The sequence below is a fragment of the Entelurus aequoreus genome, linkage group LG09 (assembly GCF_033978785.1).
Source record: "Entelurus aequoreus isolate RoL-2023_Sb linkage group LG09, RoL_Eaeq_v1.1, whole genome shotgun sequence".
NCBI lineage: Eukaryota > Metazoa > Chordata > Actinopteri > Syngnathiformes > Syngnathidae > Entelurus > Entelurus aequoreus.
Window position 1 is genome coordinate 40,344,648 of NC_084739.1, and position 18,915 is coordinate 40,363,562.

General features: G+C 38.5%; 1 protein-coding gene across 1 annotated transcript in view; it reads left to right on the forward strand.

The window, feature by feature from the left end:
- Window positions 1-18,915, forward strand: part of LOC133656856 (heparan sulfate glucosamine 3-O-sulfotransferase 1-like) — an 82,813-nt gene that overhangs the window by 10,028 nt on the left and 53,870 nt on the right. The gene's annotated exons all lie outside the window — the stretch shown is intronic.

Sequence of the window (18,915 nt, forward strand, 5' to 3'; positions counted from 1 at the left end):
CCACACGTCCTCAAAGTGGACTCAAGGAAAGCCTGATGAGGTTTACACAAATATACGGGTACACATATTTCAAAGCATCCAGATCTTTGCAAGACTGCCACAAGCATTCCATACGAACATTGTCCGATGACAGACATGTAGTGTACGTCTTATTTCCATTTTCTGTTCATCGAAACTGATTCATACTAAGGTAAATCTTAAAAACAACACCACAAATGACCATTATTGTACTTGAACAAATCAAAGTTGTGGTCTTTAATTGTCTTAAGGTTTGTCCTGATACAACTTTTTTTTCCGATACGATACCAATATTAGAGCCTTGAGTATTGGCTGTCCTGGATATCAGCCGAAATCACAGCACATATTTTTTAATATTTTTTAATGTGGAATGTTAGCAAAGGCTTAATCAAGTGACATTTGTCAAACAGCAAACAATGGTAGGTGTGAAAAACACTAACTTATTTATTACCTGGAATTGACTTATGTTGACTTTAATTAAATTATTACATGTAGTTTTAATTATTTTTTTGGCGATACCTAATGGTCACAATAATTAATTAAGTTAAGCATATGACTCCCATGACACAGTTGAATGATCCAAACACATTTGTTACTTAATACTTTATAATATGTTTATAATATGGATATCAGATGAAATCACAGCACATATTTTTTATATTTTGTAATGTGGAATGTTAGAAAAGGCTTAATCAAGTGAAATTTGTCGAACAGCACACAATAGTCGGTGTGAAAAACACTAACTTATTTATTACCTGGAATTGACCTGTGTTGACTTTAATTAAATTATTAAATGTAGTTTTAATTAGTTTTTGGCGATACCTAATGGTCACAATAATTCATTAAGTCAAGCGTACGACTCTAATGACACAGTTGAATGATCCAGATACATTTGTTACTTGATACTTTATAATATGCTTCTACCTTGGAGACCTTTGAATGTGTACTGTAAATTATTTTATATTTTGTTTGTATTGAAAAATGCTGTGTTTAAGACTATTATATTGCTCAATTAAGGACACTTATTAGTATGTCCAGTTTGTGTGCTATTTTGCACTTAGTTGTCGTGTAGCTGCTAAGACCCAGTAGCCTACAGCCCACCATGTTTACCTTTTGTCAGTGGTGTGCCGTCAGGGCCAGCAAGGCCTTCTCTACTGGCCTAACATAACCAGAAACCAGAAATGTACTTTCCCTAAATATCTAAAAGTATTCATATTCTCTTCATGTCATATAATGCTCCTTCCAGTGCTGTTGTTTTTAGGTTAGAGTTTTTATCGAATCAGAATTGAGCTATCTTTCTTTCTTTCATTTATTTCTTTCATGTTTATTTCGAATATGTAGACCAAACAAAAACAAACACATTTTGCAAAAAACAACAAAAAAGCCATTCAAGAATGAATAACAAAAACAATAATAATAATAATAATAATAATAATAATAATAATAATAATAATAATAGTAATAATAAAAAGCAAAAAGAAACAAGAAATGAAAATAAACATTAATGTAAACATATCTTGTTGTCATGCTGTACAAAATCTGCCTGGGGCGTTCAGAATCAACAATGCAGGTGTCCGTGCACTGTAAGTGAACAGGCACACACAGTTGATAGATAATTGCGATAGAACAGATCACGAGTTGTTGTCAGTAAGGCCTTTAGGATGGCCTCACGTTGAACGTGACATTTACGCGTCCTGTGATTGGATACTCACTGCGACCTTAAGCGGATGAATTTGAGAACGCATACAGTTGATAGACAGTTGCGATAGCCAATCAGATCACAAGTTGTTGACAGTAACCTATCTAGGTAGCCTGATGTTAACGAAACTGTGATTAGATACTCACTTGTCATTCCAAAGTGAGTATCCAATCACAAGTTGCAATTTAGCAGGAAGCGGGAAGTGTTGACCCACAAAGAAGGAGAACAAAATGTTGATTAGGTGGCAGATATATATTTGCAGGACCATTTTCAAGAAGGACATTGAAAGAGAAACTACATCTTGTGAGACGATGTCGACGATGAAATGGGGAAATGGCCGCCATTTCCACTCGAATCAACCGACTACAAGGGGTACCACTGGCTTATACGGCGTCAAATGGGTTCTTTATTTTTTCACGTTTAATGTGTTTTGCCGTTTTAATTTTGACAGTACCACATAAAATAGGTTTTAATTGCTGATGCAGATTTATTGATTTTTAAATGTGCCATAACATAACCCGTTTTGTACACTGTTGAGGTGATCAATGCGCAGTAGTGCATAAATGTGTTTATGTATAGTATTTCTCCAGCAATGATCATGTGGTGACATAAATGATGGTATTTTAAGAGGTAATCATTGATGTCGGACATCACTGAAGGCCTTGGTGGGAAACGCAAGGCTCGCCACTGCCTTTTGTAAATGACCTTTACTTAGATGCAAGGAAAGACCAACATTGTGTGCTCTTTAGGGAACATTTAGATGTTAGCCGACTGGCCAGCTTTGCACAAATCAACGACCTGCAGAACTGCTTGTATTGGAGTTTATATCAGAGATATTTGGCTGATATTGGACCTATAATCGGATCGGGAGACCCCTAATTGTCTTGGCGGAGAGGTGGGTACATTTTGTCTGTTTGACTCTTAAAAACATTATTGTGTTGGATCTTTGACTTGGAAGCAAAGTATGACTTTATATTTTGTAGACCCGCCTCACAAGAACAGGGTATCCACGCTCCCCTGGCTGCTTGTTAAACACAAGACGTTTGCTGTCATGTGCTTAATGATTGACTTTGATCAGAGCTAATTATACCTCTGTTTGTCTCGAGGCTGCAGGATTTCTTTCATTAGGCTTTTAGCATTTCAACACTAAGCTGCCGTGGGCCGGCTTCTGGTTTGAGGATCTTTACAAGTACGCCCAAGGACGATCAGCCGTCTTACATTGTGCCATGCTGCAGGAAGACTTCCGTGTGTTTCTTATAAGATGTGTTCTCTTCTTTGCTTCCCTCAACTAATCAAATTTAATATCAGCCTTATGTGGGGGAATTGGAGGATTAACAACAACTGCACACTCACTCCCTCTGTATCTTCGAGGCTTCCAAATCCAGTACAAGCCATTGTTATTTTAAGTAGGTTGGCAATTGGGTGGGGAGGCTCTCTCTAATTGTTCCTAAGAGTGGAAGAAAGCTCACATTTTGGAACTGCCTCTCCTACTATTTGTGCTCAATCATGATGTGAAAGTGTGCATCTGAGATAAGCCACCTGCCAGGACCTCGCTCTCCAATACTCTCTTCATACATAATAGATAAGTCACTGTAAGGTACAGTACAGCAGTATAACTAGGCTAATGCCCAGATTTGCATATTTGTGATGAATTCCATAATTTATGAGAGTGCAGCAGGCAGGAAATGGTAGTGCTAAGACCCTGGTCCATATGCTACACACCAGTTATATACTCACCTTTACCATGTGCCCCGACATAAGCACATAGGAAAGTAGCACTGAGACTGTCACAGACACTTCAATTTTTCATCACTTTTCATCAACAAAAAGTCTGTACTCAAAACTCTGCATTCAGCATCTTTTCAGCTTGATTTATTTTGCTGATGCTTGAACATGTAACATTTGCACTTATCAGAGGTTGAGTTGGTTGGTTGGTTTAGGTTTTAAGTTTATTTCGAACATGCAGACAGTTACAATACGATACATCACATGTTTCACCTATTTTTGTTTTCTCCTTAGAACATGTCCGAAAAGGAGTAGGAAGAAGCAGAGTTTATCTAATCCTCTAATCACTCTTACATTTTAAAACAATTTCTAACACGTGTTCACTTCCAGTTCATTTTGTAACACAATTTAAATCAATGAGTATTAAATACAACCATTCTCTTAAATATATGGTTAGATAAGTTTTGATTAACATGAGATGAATACGATTATCTAATTTTCAATGATGTTCAAGATGTTCCATCCATCCATCCATCTTCTTCCGCTTATCCGAGGTCGGGTCGCGGGGGCAGCAGCTTAAGCAGGGAAGCCCAGACTTCCCTCTCCCCAGCCACTTCGTCCAGCTCCTCCCGGGGGATCCCGAGGCGTTCCCAGGCCAGCCGGGAGACATAGTCTTCCCAACGTGTCCTGGGTCTTCCCCGTGGCCTCCTACCGGTCGGACGTGCCCTAAACACCTCCCTAGGGAGGCGTTCGGGTGGCATCCTGACCAGATGCCCGAACCACCTCATCTGGCTCCTCTCGATGTGGAGGAGCAGCGGCTTTACTTTGAGCTCCCCCCGGATGGCAGAGCTTCTCACCCTATCTCTAAGGGAGAGCCCCGCCACCCGGCGGAGGAAACTCATTTCGGCCGCTTGTACCTGTGATCTTGTCCTTTCGGTCATAACCCAAAGCTCGTGACTATAGGTGAGGATGGGAACGTAGATCGACCGGTTAATTGAGAGCTTTGCCTTCCGGCTCAGCTCCTTCTTCACCACAACGGATCGATACAGCGTCTGCATTACTGAAGACGCCGCACCGATCCGCCTGTCGATCTCACGATCCACTCTTCCCCCACTCGTGAACAAGACTCCGAGGTACTTGAACTCCTCCACTTGGGGCAGGGTCTCCTCCGCAACCCGGAGATGGCAATCCACCCTTTTCCGGGCGAGAACCATGGATTCGGACTTGGAGGTGCTGATTCTCATCCCAGTCGCTTCACACTCAGCTGCGAACCGATCCAGCGAGAGCTGAAGATCCTGGCCAGATGAAGCCATCAGGACCACATCATCTGCAAAAAGCAGAGACCTAATCCTGCAGCCACCAAACCAGATCCCCTCAACGCCTTGACTGCGCCTAGAAATTCTGTCCATAAAAGTTATGAACAGAATCGGTGACAAAGGGCAGCCTTGGCGGAGTCCAACCCTCACTGGAAACGTGTCCGACTTACTGTCGGCAATGTGGACCAAGCTCTGACACTGATCATACAGGGAGCGGACCGCCACAATCAGACAGTCCGATACCCCATACTCTCTGAGCACTCCCCACAGGACTTCCCGAGGGACACGGTCGAATGCCTTCTCCAAGTCCACAAAACACATGTAGACTGGTTGGGCAAACTCCCATGCACCCTCAAGGACCCTGCCGAGAGTATAGAGCTGGTCCACAGTTCCACGACCAGGACGAAAACCACACTGTTCCTCCTGAATCCGAGGTTCGACTATCCGGCGTAGCCTCCTCTCCAGCACACCTGAATAGACCTTACCGGGAAGGCTGAGGAGTGTGATCCCACGATAGTTAGAACACACCCTCCGGTTCCCCTTCTTAAAGAGAGGAACCACCACCCCGGTCTGCCAATCCAATGTTCAAGATGTTTATCAGGATTATTTTCCCCTATACTTTGTAAACACTTTGAGTTTGAACAGTTTCTTAAACTGGATCATATTAGACATCTTTCATTAATCCATTTCATTATTTAATCCCACATACTGATATGGTAATGGTTTTAAGTGTTATGTGTGCGTACAAATGCTTTAAGTAAGCTGTTTCTGGTAGGTTGTATTTCTCCTCTTGTTGAGAAGAATTTTTGTATATTCTTGGGTAGCAGGTTATAGTTTGTTTTGTGCATAATTTTAGCTGTTTGCACATGCACCAAATTGTTTAATGTGTTTTGTAGTTAATAGTGTTTGTAAGAAAAGGGGTGTGGCAGCGAGACACCATAAGGCAGGGACACCTTCTATCTAATAAACACCAATTCATGGGCCAGCTTTTAATAAGCGGTTCAAAAAAGTTTCACTGTCTTCTGATAACCGGTTATTCATTTATGTTGTTATCCACCTGTCTGAGGCTGATTTTTGTCCCAACCATGTCATATTTGGCATGTTTAATGGTGGGTGTCTCTTCAGGGAGAGCACAACCTTGTCCCAAGGAGAGAGATGTTTTTTATTATTCAGATGCTCCTGCTTGGCCATGCTGTATACTAGTTCAGACTCTGTGGGTGTGTGCAGTTGTGCGGCGCCGAGAAAAGTGCATGATAGGATTTTTGCAGAGCTGTACGCTTGTGAGACGTTTTCCTTGTAGTCTAATGGAAGAGGTTTGAACTAAAGGATGTTGCTTGAACTTGAAATCTTTTTTGAATACATCTTGCAGACTGATCTTTTTGAGCTGAAAAGTGACTTTGTATACAGATAGCTTTAGGATAGATTTGCATATCGAGCTGCACTACTCATTAAATAATCTCTAGTTTTCTATAACCTTCTGGCTGTTTTTGAAATGTTTGACAAACAGGTTTACCCCTTTGGCGAGGTTTAGTTATTTTAATTTTTTTTTACAAAATACCAAATTAATAAAAACAACGACTTTCCAGCATTGCCACTCTTAAATAGTAATACAGATATAATTTTTTCGACAAGTGAAATCTGATGTTTGAGTTATGAATTGCCTGACAACTCCACAAAGACACCATTGGAAAAATTGAATTGTTTTAACAAGTCAACCACTGGATGATAAAAAGTATGTCCTTGGTATCACAAACATGAGTCTTCCTTAGTAGAAAACAAATATTGCCAAGAAAATGTTTTGCTTCTTTGGAATTATTATGGCCATAACAGGAAATCGGGCAATAGGTCTGTAGAGCACTATGAAATCCCTTTTGTTTGTTTCCATTATCCGTTTTTTTCATTTTATTCTGTGCACTTCCATTTTTTAACATTTACATAGGGGTGTCCAATTTCTAACTTAACAATTAAACAATGCAGATGGTTCTCCATTTAAGATGGTGAAACTAATTAAATGTATCAGTATAATATAATTAGGATATGCAAAACTATTTGAAAAAAACAAATCTATATTTTAATTCTAGCTTTATGTTAGAGGTGACAAAGCAAATTTAACTGCATTTGTGTTCCACTCAAAACCCCGACCCACCATTAGAAATGTTAGGAAGATCGGAGCAAGTGTAAAGAAGTTATGACTTTTATAGTATTTCACCACCAGGGCGCAATCATTACGCCAAAGTTGTCATGCAGTCAAGTCGTACCCTACACCACAACTCACCATCAAATAATTTAGGAAAATTGGAGCATGTTGAAAAAAGTTATGGCTGTTGTATAACCAATCACAAGGGATCGATATTGGCACCACTGTAGTAATGCAGTTGCAACCCACCCATTACCGTGATCCACCATCAAACATTTTGGAAAGATCGGAGCATGTGTCAAAAAGTAAAGACTGTTATAATATTTTGCCACAAGGAGGCAATAATTGTGCCACTGTTGTCATGCAGTCAAGTCGTACCCCACACTACAAACCACCATCAAAAATTTCAGGAAAATCGGAGCATGTTGAAGGCAGTTATGGCTGTTATAATTTTCCACCTCAAGGGGGCAATATTGGCACCACTGCAGTAATGCAGTTGCAACCCACCCATTACCGTGATCCACCATTAAACATTTCGGGAAGATCACTGCATAAGGAAGGAAGTTTTGACAGTTATAGTTTTATACCACAAGGAAGCGATGGTATGGGTCGATATCAAAATCTAGGCCCATGTCAGTTTGGAGAAAGATCCGATCTAAAGTGAAGTAATGACAGTTTGATTGGTAATGGCGTGGGACAAGTTTCGCCATCAGGCTCCGCCCATTTCGAATGGCTATGAACAATTACTGACCCATCGGCACTTCTGGGTACCACCAACATAATGTCTACCAATTATGACCAAGATCTGAACTTGTGGAGCGGAGTTATTAACGTCTCGTGTTTTATGGCGAACCATCAGATCAAAGTTTGGCGCCAAACCACGCCACATACTGTCATGAGCAAAAATAAACTGCAACAATGTATCATTACCCATCAGTTTAGTATCGGTCGGTGATCACTTAAAGTGCAGAAATGACAGTTATGAATATATTTGAACATGTACTGACCCATCAGGCAGTTCAGGGTGTCATTAGCATAATTGTTTCCCTGTAAGGATCAAGGTCTGAGTTTGTGGAGATTTGTTTTTAACTAAGGCTGTCAAAGTTAACGCAATAATAATGCGTTAACTATACATTTCAATAACGACACAACATTTTTTTAACGGGTGATTAACGTGAACACTTCCTTTTTAACCCTCCTGCCGTGCCGTAGCGGTGGGAACTTGGCTGCAGTTCACTTTTTACTAAAGAACCACAAGCGAGCAGAAATGGACAAAAGAAAGTCCACCTTATGGAAACATCAGGTTCAAATCAACAAAATCTAAACAGTCTTTAAACACAAGTACAGTCCCCAACAACACCAGCAATAGATGCTAGATTTGTTGCCAATCGTTTTTATTACAGAAGGAGTGACTAAAAGGATTGGAGAAATCTCAAAAAAAAAAATTCTCAACAAAGTACATTGTACAATGAGCAGCAACAATTTAAAAATAGAACAAAACGATATGATGTATGAAAAACATATATGCTAATACTATGCTTATTAAAAACAGATTTGTTTTAAATGTATATTCACATCCCTTTTTACAGAATGTATGCATCATAGCAAATCATGCAATGGCGTCATATCCACTACGTTCTAACCACGCCCCCATCGCCACAGGTATTTTGGAAATTTAGGGGAAACCCTGACATTAACAAAATACAAAAGTAATACATTACGATCATGCTTTGTCACAGATGTTATGTAATGTTGTTCTGTGATATTTGCACTTAAAGAAATGCTAGTACATCAGTTGAGGAATATAGGGGTGGGTGGGGTGGCGGTTTATTTTTCTGGCTGACTGAAATATTGTGTATATTATTTTATAACATGTTCTGGTCGATTCCTCAATGACAGAATAATTTGCAGGCTGAATATTACATTTCATTAATTAATACAACAATAATCTGTCTAGGGTACACTTACTAATGATGAAAAATTATACCAATTTGCGATTAAACGCAATTAATTTTGAGTTAACTATGAACAAAATGTGATTAATCGGGATAAAATATTCTAATCGTTTGACAGCCCTATTTTTAACGTTTCGTGTAAAACGGCCAAAAACCATCTGAGCCAAGTTTGGCGCCAGGCCAAGACTTCCTGTTCATTTTCAGGTATGGGTTCTTGAGACTTTTATGTGAGTCCCATCATGATAGACGTCTCCAGCGATTTTCGCTTCGATACGTGAAATTGGTACGATGGACTTTTTTTTTCCTAATTTTAAAGGTGGCGCTAGAGAGCCAATTTTGAAATGTAATTTTCAGGACGCGCAGAGTATACCATTTTTCGCCATACCTGATGTGCCTGCAACATTTGGGGACTTTACGTGCATGTTAAGGGCCTCAAGAATAATAATAATAATAATAATAATAATAACAATAATAATAATAATAAACAGAACAATTTCAATAGGGCCCTTGCGGTGCTCTGCATCGGGCCCTACCTATGTAGCACATGCAATGTGATTTATCAAGTCTAAAACCCCGAAGCTGTTTTGCATCTTTATTTAGTACGTTTAGAAAGGACGTGCAAACTGGCAGTTTTTCAGAAATGGCTGTGAGAAAGCTGAAGATCGTGCTGCAGCTTCATCCTACGTATGCTTGTTAACATATATGGACTATCAAAAATACAAATATTAAGACATTTTGCCTAGTCAGCAATATCATTTTATAATTTTACAGCTGCTGGATTACCTAAGGGGCTGATTAAAACACATTCAATTGATGCATTTTCATGTCTGCTGGTTTGTTATTTCATTAATACGAAAAAACCTTGCAATATGTTTTCTAGAACAGTCCAACGGACGCTCACATTTAGTGCCAGCATCTTCCATGAAAGCACCTTCAGCGCCACGGGAAAGAAAGTGGTTTGCACTATAGATCACATTGCAGCAACACACCCACTAATAGGATAGGATAGGATAGACTTTTATTTGTCCCACAATGGGAAGATTGTGTGGTTTAGCTTGGATTTCATTACACAGTAATAAAAGTAAAACCTAATGAAAATTTGAAACGGAGTAATAAATACTAATACATATTGCACACTAACGATTGCACTATGTATAGATAAGTAATAAAACAAAAGGAGTCTCTAGCACGAGGTAGCTGAGCTGTGATAAAGCTGCTGTATATCACGGTTAGGTGGCTGCCCACAGGGTGCTCGCGTTCAAACTTTCATATAAGACTTCCTCTTCTTGATTCAGCCATATCAGCTATACAATCCCCACTAATACATACACATGAAAGTAACAATATAACTTTATGTTATAAAAACAGTGTTTAGAAAATCATATTATGTCACTCCCTGTGTATAAAAACCACCATACAGGGCTGTAGAGTACAAGCATTTTGCGACTAAAAATAGGTTGTGCGAGTATTGAAAAAAAAAGTAGCACTCTTGCAAATACAGATTTGACCTTTTAATGTGTGTTTTGCTCCAAAAATAAATCCATCCAAATTTGATCAAACTGGAGTAAAATGTTTGCCTATCTGTGTAACATGTTCTAAATAAACTTAAACCATAACCATAACTAAATGGACAAGTGATTGACGCGGAATTGTCTCTGATCACTCTTTACGCACTGAACACTGTGTGTGTGAATTACTTTTTTTGAAAAAAGTAACGAGTAGCTAGAATTAATGACTTTCTTAAAAGTAATTTTCAGAACACAACCTGTCACACAGCATCATTAAGCAATTGCAAATCTTTGTGTGTATGTCCTATAATAATGTTTACCTATAAAAACCCCATTGTTAAAGTCAATTATTTTCATGTTGCTGCTGATGTTTTTCATGTTGTTGCTGTCCTCTTAAACCAGGGCACTTTATTTCACATTTTCTTCTTTTGTTGTTGTGTTAACTGACGAACTGAGCAAAGCTAAATGTTTTTTTAAAGAAGATTGGAGATCACATTTCACTTTTCTTATAGTAATTTTAAGGCTTTTTATTTTTTCTTATCTCAAAACACATCTTAAGTTAGTATCCTATTATGCCAAACCTACTTTTCTTATTTGTTTTTGTGTATTTGGGATCCCCATCAGGGGCCGTACTTATCAAGCTTCTTAGAGTGCCATTTTACACTTAAGTCCTGAGAATTTGCGAAATTTAGTCCTACTCTCAAACTTAAGAATAAAAGCTTTTTATCAACGTTCTCAAGTCTAAGAATCACTCCTACTCTCCACGATATTTAAGAGACCTTCAGAGGTGTCTTAAGTGGTTAGGAGTTGCCAGCAGGGGATGGCACTGAAGCGAGAGAGACGTGCGCGAACGTTCAGGGAACGGAACAATGTTTTTTTTTTTGATGACGAGCAGCTGATCAAACGGTATCGTTTAGACAGAGCGGATATTATTTTTGTCACAGATTTAATACTTTTCGATTCCTTGTTGATTTCTGCATGTGTCTGCAGTGGGCTAGTATATATAGAGCCACCCACACCAGTTTCAAATTAGTTGCCTAATTAATGAATTGGAAAGAAAATGTTATGACAGTAGCGTATGTGTGTGGCCGTGAGGTGAGTGACGTCAGTGAGTGTGTGGGCGATAGAAGAGGGAGCGGTAGCGTGAGTGCCGGCGGGGACTAGTTTGTTTTGTATTATTTTGTAGTTTATTGTCAAAATATACACTCCCATTGTCCACTCAAATATTTCCAAGATATTTCTTTATTCTTAGACAAGGGATTCCATTCCGTGATTGGTCATTTCTATGGACACAGAAATGACGTCACCTAAAATTCCGTTTACGGCACATAGTAATGTCGTAATTCAGCTCTGAGTGTGACACTTAAGATTCAGTCCTACACTTCACTGAAAGTGTGAGTAAGACGCTTGATAACTAACTTTTAAGTGCAGCTTTCAGCGAATAATTTATTTACTCTTAAGTCAACTCTTAGCAGACTTCTTAGGAGTAATTCTAAGAAGCTTGATAAGTACGGCCCCAGATCTTTAGTTACGTCAACGCATATTTCTATTTATATGTTAGTTATGTGGGGCGGTATAGCTTGGTAGGTAGAGTGGCCGTGCCAGCAACTTGAGGGTTGCAGGTTCGATCCCCGCTTCCGCCATCTTAGTCACTGCCGTTGTGTCCTTGGGCAAGACACTTTACCCACCTGCTCCCAGTGCCACCCACACTGGTTTAAATGTAACTTAGATATTGGGTTTCACTATGTAAAGCGCTTTGAGTCACTAGAGAAAAAGCGCTATATAAATATAATTCACTTCACTTCACATATGTTAGTTGATGGGCCAAACAATATCGAGATATGAATTTTGGTCCTTATCTCTCAAGCCTACACTCATGTTAGCGACAGTGCTAGCACAGTTTAGGGATTTTCTCTGTGTTTAATTGAGTGTTACAGTAGGCCTTATGATGGCATTGTGTTTATATGTATATATTTTTTTAGTATAACCGGTGCTACTACCGAAAAAGCTAAGCGTACAGCCTTGTTATGTTTTTTGGCTCTCATTAAGTCTGCAGTGAGTAGTAATCAGTGATGTTGTTGGAAGGAAAACAGCTAATGTTAGGATGCGTTTGCGAAATTAATGCGCCACCGTATGCTTAAAATGAGCAAAATATTACCTGTTATTATAAACTTGCCTGTTACTACAATACATATATAATTACAGTGTGTATATAAAACCTTGCTGGAGGTGTTTGGATGTTTTTTTTTAAGTGCTTTATAGTCAGAATAGAGCGACTACCGTATAGACTCCATTGTAAGTGAAATGTTGCTCTCATTTATTTACTAGTTTGGATTAAAAAAAGGAAACTTAAAATGCATAAAAAATTGAAATATATATGTGCTTGTCTTACATAAGGCTTTGGAATGGTAGGCAACATTCCCCAAAAAGTGCGGTTCCCCTTAGTTTCACTCAGCAATCTCCAGAGGCGATGCAGAGAGCTGTCCATAGTGCTGAAATAAAATTTAAAAAACGTTCTACGATAGAAGTGCTCTTTCGAAAGTATTGTTTTGTCATATGTTTGTATGAATATATAAAATAATGTACTCTGGCCTCCTCCCACCTCCAAAGACATTCACCTGGGGATAGGTTGATTGGCAACACTAAATTGGCTCTAGTGTGTGAATGTGAGTGTGAATGTTTGTCTGTCTATCTGTGTTGGCCCTGTGATGAGGTGACAACTTGTCCAGGGTGTACTCCACCTTCCGCCTGAGTGCAACTGGGATAGGCTCCAGCACCCCCGGGACCCCAAAAGGGACAAGCGGTAGAAAATGGATGGATATAACAATGGCACGGTTCTGTTCAGTGTTGAGTATTGCAAGGGGCCACACAAGAACAAATAGATTTTTCTAGGAAAGAAAATTATTGTTAGATGTCATCACTTAAAAAATATGTATGAAACAATTCTTATTAGTAAGTTAAAATAAATAACATTTAAATCTAAATAAATTGTTGCTTGTATATACATATATTTACTTCCGGGCGATTTGTGAATCACATTAATGCATAATACAAAAACTCAAACTATAGTAGCTTGATTATCTTCTGATTGTAACGAATAATTAATATATTTATATTTGTGGTCATTTGTCCCTTTTGAATCAGACCATCTGTCACACAAGAACCCGGAAATGAGTTGGAATGATTGTTATTTTGTATCATTATTAAGGTGTATGACTGTGTAGTTAACACACACTGTGCTTTGTTTCAAACATAGATGGAAGCTAATGTCTTATCTATTTAATTTATCTTTCTAGATTAGATGTTTAATTATTTTTCTATCCAGAACATATTTGCATACTCATGCTAATCTCTTAATCATGTTGTTTCGTGTTTCGACAAATCCACAGTATGTGTGAAGCAGCTGTTCAACTTGCTTGTTTCCTGTCCGATCAGTTGGTAATTACCAGCTCTGGTAATTATTCTGAAAGATTCATAATGACGAATCTTATTCTCACATTCACCAAAATGAGTGTGTTTATTTATCTTTTAGTCAATGCAGCAAATACACAGTAGCATTAGTGATACAGCGGCTTGGCACCTTCACAATTACAGTATGCCCTTAGGTGTCTTGCTCAATGACGGGATGAATCAAGCTGCAATTACTTGATTGCAGGCATGGATGGATGGATGATTTTGTAAGGAAACATTATAACCTCATCCTGGTTGTCAGCCAGTGAGGACACTTTTGTAGCACAGCATATGTAATAATGATACAAATACATGCACTTCACAAAGTAGCATTTTGCTTTGGACTTTCCATTTTTCAACACAGTTTCATCGTTAAATAGAGCTTGATAATGTTACAACCTGCTAGGCCAGGTCATTCTTTGTTTAGTTTATGGGTGTATTTGTGGTGTTTTTTGGGTTCACTACTTGTTTTGCTTTTATTCTGTTTGCAGTAGCTTTACTCTGCTACTTAGCGCTTCGCTCCTCACCTGCGGTTCGTTTGTATTGATTATCTCACCTGGTTTTAGACGACTATTTAAACCAGTCTCCCTTCCTTCATCATTGCAATACTTTGGTGTCCGTTTGTACGTGGGAGGAGCGCGCACTTTATGTGGACTTTGAGAATTGTTTTACTTTAAATTGAGTTTTGTTTGTTCGCTCGCCAATCCAGCTTGCCTCTTTTTTGATACACAGGTTTCCCAGTGCCTTTTTTGGTGCTTTGATCTTTCCGTACTCTGTTTTGTGTGACATTAAATTCTCATTTACTTGCCTGTGGCCTGCTGTCTCCTTCTTTTTGGGGTCACAACCTTCACTCCAGAGAGCGCACCTGACAGATAAAACACATTAAGATGACAACTTGGGGGCTTTGATCTATCTCAGAGTTCTGGAGCAAAGTATGATAACCATGAACATGTTGGTCTCAATAACTGTGTCTATGAGATGTTCCTATCGTTACACCCCTAGTGCACAGAAAGTAGATACATTACTCGACTCTCCTTTTTGGAACTTTGACAGTTAGCCACAGAGTTATCACGGTATTGTTGAATGTGCACAAGTACTTTTACACACACTGAAATTTTTTAACCACAATTTATTGAAAAAACATACATATATATATATATATATATATATATATATATATATATATATATATATATATATATATATATATATATATATATATATATATATATATAATAATGGATTAGATTTATATCGCGCTTTTTCTATTGTTAGATACTCAAAGCGCTCACAGAGAAGTGGGAACCCATCATTCATTCACACCTGGTGGTGGTAAGCTACATTTGTAGCCACAGCTGCCCTGGGGTAGACTGACGGAAGCGAGGCTGCCAGTTTGCGCCTACGGCCCCTCCGACCACCACCTACCATTCATTCATCATTCATTTCACCGGTGTGAGCGGCACCGGGGGCAAAGGGTGAAGTGTCCTGCCCAAGGACACAACGGCAGCCATTTTTTATTGTTGTGGCTTCTTAAGAGTCGTATTAATTTATTATTATTTGAGGGTTTAAATATGTTTATCTTTTTCCGTTTTAGTTTGTAAAGGTATAAGAGAGTTTTTTAATGATAAATGCAAAGCGAGTGTCGCACCTCCTATTTGTGACGTCACATGCGTTCACTTCCTGTTGTACATACGTCCGTGTATGAGCCTATAAGTATGTTTATTTGCATTAAATGAGTCTGTTTTTTTTTTTTAATAGTTTGGCTCGAAATAAGCCTTCTATTGTACATACAACTCATGATAATTTGATTTTATTTGGCATTTAAAAAATCTGATTAACACAATGTCCCTGCAGTATCACGACAAAAAAATGGAAGTTAGAAACCCTTCAGGTCGCAAATGGTTGAAGCCTAAAATATTACAAACTCTCCATATACATACAGCTTTGCATGCTGTATAATGGGTGACTAAATCAGCTGTTTCTGAATACTTCACGTACCATAAAAATACAGCCCCGGCTTGGAGGAAGATCTCCCAGCGTGGAAAACATGCTTGCAGATAGTGGAAGCAAGGGAATGTAATGTAACACATTGAAAATGACAGAATATCTTCAAGAGCATATACACTAAATTTAAGGTAAAGCTACTGTATATTAGCATGAACTAACTACCATTTGCATCTGCATATCTGGCATTAGTGACACAAATAGCAACTTGTTAATGAGAAAGATGTAACAATGCAGAAAGCAGTGTTTGTAGTGTGACCTCAGAGATGCAGAGACGACAGCCGCATAAGTAAAATAATATTTAATTAAGAAACGATAGCGAGTGCAGGTAGGAAGTGCACAAGACACAAAACTTCTTTAGAAAAGAACATACACTCTCACTAGAGTAGCAAAGGCTAACAAAGGCAACTGTGTACAGGTAACAATGTTTTGACAATGACAGGGCAGGCATATAAAGGAGCCTGATTGGAGATGTGTTGGAGCCAGCATTCAGTGGTAAACAGGGGAAGTGAAACTACGAATTAAGCAAATGATTTAAAACTCATCAAAATAACACCTATCAGACATCTGACTGTTCCCACCCCCACACCCCTCTATTCGCCATCTTCCTGACAATGCTAAACTGTAAACTATGGTCAACCTGCACTTCAATGCAGTTTCTATGCCGCTGGACAAAGCTCAAACAAAATCTCGTTGACATGTATGACTTGTGTTATTATGACAATGACAATAAAGGAATTGATTGATTGATTGATTGATTGATTGATTGATTGATTGATTGATACACACTCCAAAACACTCTTGTAGATTGATTGTGAGCAAGTCTCGAAAACATGCAGAGATTCACTTTTAAACTCCTGCCTAAGTGTATTTATTTATTTCTAAAATCTTACTAAGAATTCTCTATTTATCAAGTATTTATGTTGTGATCTTTAAACCACTTAGTGATTGTATTTATTTTCATTTTTGGTGTGTTTTTTGGCATGCAAAACATTACAGAGGTTCTATTATGCAAAACCAACTTTTCTTACCTGTTGGTACCTTTTTTTGTGATTATTTTTGTGTATTTGGGCTCTCCAAAAAATCCCGAAAATTTGAAATCAAACCATGGAGGCATGGAGGACATATATATACATATATAAAACAATCTTGCCTTTCTTTCAAGCTTGCTCCAAATGAGTCGTTTGGAATTTGAGACTTTGGTCTTTTGCGTTAATTACGTCAGCGGGTATGTCCATATCAGGTTTACCCGGACAGTTTTGCGCGAGTCTGCCATTTTTATTCAGTTTTAGTCCATTGGCATTCTGACAATGAAATCACATTTATGTCCAAATATAATACGTAATTAGTAAATATTAGAGCAAGTAATGAACATTGATTAATCATTATTAATCCAAATTTAAGTGTGATAATCTTATCAAATACAGTCGTGGTCAAAAGTTTACATACACTTGTAAAGAACATAATGTCACGGCTGTGTTGAGTTTCCAATAATTTCTACAGCTTTTATTTTTGTCACAAAAAACATTCATGAAGTTTGGTTCTTTTATGAATTTATTATGGGTCTACTGAGAATGTGACCATATCTGCTGGGTCAAAAGTATACATACAGCAATGTTAATATTTGTTTACATGTCCCTTGGCAAGTTTCACTGCAATAAGGCACTTTTGGTAGCCAGCCACAATCTTCAGGTTGAATTTTTGACCACTCCTCTTGAAAAAATTGGTGCAGTTCAGCTAAATGTGTTGGTTTTCTGAGATGGACTTGTTTCTTCAGCATTGTCCACACGTTTAAGTCAGGACTTTGGGAAGACCATTCTAAAACCTTCATTCTGACCACAGAACCTTCCTCCAGAAGGTCTTATCTTTGTCCACGTGATGTCAGATGAAACAAAAATTGAGCTGTTTGGTCACAGAACACAGCAATATGTTTGAAGGAGAAAAGGTGAGGCCTTTAATCCCAGGAACACCAAACTTACCGTGAAGCATGGTGGGGGTAGTATTCTGCTCTGGGCCTGTTTTGCTGCCAATGGAACTGGTGCTTTACAGAGAGTAAATGGGACAATGAAAAAGGAGGATTACCTCCAAATTCTTCAGGACAACCTAAAATCATCAGCCTAGAGGTTGGGTCTTGGGTGCAGTTGGGTGTTCCAACAGGACAATGACCCCAAACACACGTCAAAAGTGGTAAAATAATGTCTAAATCAGGCTAGAATTAAGGTTTTAGAATGGCCTTCCCAAAGTCCTGACTTAAACATGTGGACAATGCTGAAGAAACAAGTCCATGTCAAAAAACCAACACATTTAGATGAAACTGCACCAATTTTGTCAAGAGGAGTGGTCAAAAATTAGACAACAAACTTGTGGATGGCTACCAAAAACGCCTTATCGCAGTGAAACTTGCCAAGGGACATGTAACCAAATATTAACATTGCTGTATGTATACTTTTGACCCAGCAGATTTGGTCACATTTTCAGTAGACCCATAATAAATTCACAAAAGAACCAAACTTCATGAATGTTTTTTGGGACAAACAAGTATGTGCTCCAATCACTCTATCACAAAAAAATAAGAGTTGTAGAAATGTTTGGAAACTCAAGACAGCCATGACATGATGTTCTTTACAAGTGTATGTAAACTTTTGACAATGACTGCATGTATAATTTGTAATGTAGTTACACATATTATTCATAAGAGGATTATATAGTGCCTTACAATATGTGAATGTACACTCCCCAACACAACAGATGCACTTACACAGGCAGGTGATTCAGTGACAGACACACATACCCTTTTCTCCCCAGTTGGAGGTAGATACGAAGAAATGACTGACTAAATGTTGATTGCTCCTAATACACAATCTGAACAATAACAAGCACTAATTTCCACAAGTCATTAGTGCCAATTGTCAGAATGTGGGCAACAGTTGCTCATCACGATGCCGCTGAAGTTTGTTGCATGTACAGCAATTAATTCCTCCCTTCGGAGTCATTATGAGATGATTCCCTAATACTTTCTTCTTCATTATCCAACCACACACCAGATTGAAAACACTGTCATTGGCTTCCTGAGCCGCAGTCTTCGCTAAGCATCATAATGTGC